The sequence below is a fragment of the Oncorhynchus clarkii genome, chromosome 27 (assembly GCF_045791955.1).
Source record: "Oncorhynchus clarkii lewisi isolate Uvic-CL-2024 chromosome 27, UVic_Ocla_1.0, whole genome shotgun sequence".
NCBI classification, from domain to species: Eukaryota; Metazoa; Chordata; class Actinopteri; order Salmoniformes; family Salmonidae; genus Oncorhynchus; species Oncorhynchus clarkii.
In genome coordinates this window covers 41,903,386-41,905,434 of record NC_092173.1, presented here as the reverse complement: position 1 = coordinate 41,905,434, position 2,049 = coordinate 41,903,386, and positions in this window count along the sequence as shown.

Below are 2,049 nucleotides of genomic sequence, written 5' to 3'. Positions count from 1 at the left end.
GTTTGAGACATGGATTGTGTACACTGTGTATACTATTGAGTTGCACCCCCCCCCCCCCCCCCCCCCCGCCGCCCCAGCCTCAATTCGTCAGGGCATGGACTCTACAAGGTGTCGAAATTTTGAATCAACTCTTCCCACAGTTGTGTCAAATTTGCTGGATGTCCTTTGGACCATTCTTTTGATAAAATATTGAATTTGGCCTTTACTACTTTAGCCCAGAGAAACGCCCAGAGAAACGCATCGAATAACCCTCCAGCCAGACAATGTCACGGCCCATAACCCTCCAGCCAGACAATGTCACGGCCCATAACCCTCCAGCCAGACAATGTCACGGCCCATAACCCTCCAGCCAGACAATGTCACGGCCCATAACCCTCCAGCCAGACAATGTCACGGCCCATAACCCTCCAGCCAGACAATGTCACGGCCCATAACCCTCCAGCCAGACAATGTCACGGCCCATAACCCTCCAGCCAGACAATGTCACGGCCCATAACCCTCCAGCCAGACAATGTCACGGCCCATAACCCTGCAGCCAGACAATGTCACGGCCCATAACCCTCCAGCCAGACAATGTCACGGCCCATAACCCTCCAGCCAGACAATGTCACGGCCCATAACCCTCCAGCCAGACAATGTCACGGCCCATAACCCTCCAGCCAGACAATGTCACGGCCCATAACCCTCTAGCCAGACAATGTCACGGCCCATAACCCTCCAGCCAGACAATGTCACGGCCCATAACCCTCCAGCCAGACAATGTCACGGCCCATAACCCTCTAGCCAGACAATGTCACGGCCCATAACCCTCCAGCCAGACAATGTCACGGCCCATAACCCTCCAGCCAGACAATGTCACGGCCCATAACCCTCCAGCCAGACAATGTCACGGCCCATAACCCTCTAGCCAGACAATGTCACGGCCCATAACCCTCCAGCCAGACAATGTCACAGCCCATAACCCTCCAGCCAGACAATGTCACGGCCCATAACCCTCCAGCCAGACAATGTCACGGCTCATAACCCTCCAGCCAGACAATGTCACGTCCCATAACCCTCCAGCCAGACAATGTCACGGCCCATAACCCTCCAGCCAGACAATGTCACGGCCCATAACCCTACAGCCAGACACCCTACAGCCCATAACCCTACAGCCAGACACCCTACAGCCCATAACCCTCCAGCCAGACAATGTCACAGCAATATGGTCACAAACTACATTATACAGCAGACAACAATATGGCCATAAACTACATTATCTAACAGACAACAATATGGCCATAAACTACATTATCTAACAGACAGCAACATAGTCATAAACCACATTATCTAACAGACAGCAACATGGCCATAAACTACATTATCTAACAGACAGCAACATGGCCATAAACTACATTATCTAACAGAGAGCAACATGGTCATAAACTATGCTATCCAGTAAAATGTGTCAAACCATGTCTCTCTTCCTGTATCTTCAGCAGCCCACATGCATTTCCAGCGGTCCCTAACCAATGCCTGTTGTGGTTTCTGACATGGTTTCTTTAACTAGAGGGCTAGTACAGTACATTTTTTTTTCTTCGGGATTGTGTTCTCTGAAGCATTCATTTTGACATTCTGTGAATGTATATTTTCAAAAGCATTACTGTGTGTCGTTCCGGTGTCACTCCAACCAAAAACGATGGGAAGCTTACAATTATATTGTAGCAAAGCCTTTAATCCCATTTGGTTAAAACATGAATTCATCCTCCCATAGTTTGAAGGGGAAATAAACAAGATGTATTCTGTCAACGCAACACTCTGTCTCTCTTGTGAACAGATGGGCTTCTGGTAAACGCTGTTATTCAATTCAGACGTCTGACAAATTGGTTTGCTTTAAATTAGATTTCATGCCATAAAAAAAATGTAAAAAATAAAAAAAACATGCTTGAACTAGTTTCCATTGCCATAGGGAAGACATGTGGAAGGTCGCTGGGGGGATTTCAAGCAGCAGTTGGGACAATAGATGACTTCCAGAGCTTTATACTAACACAATAGACGAGCTGTTTAAAA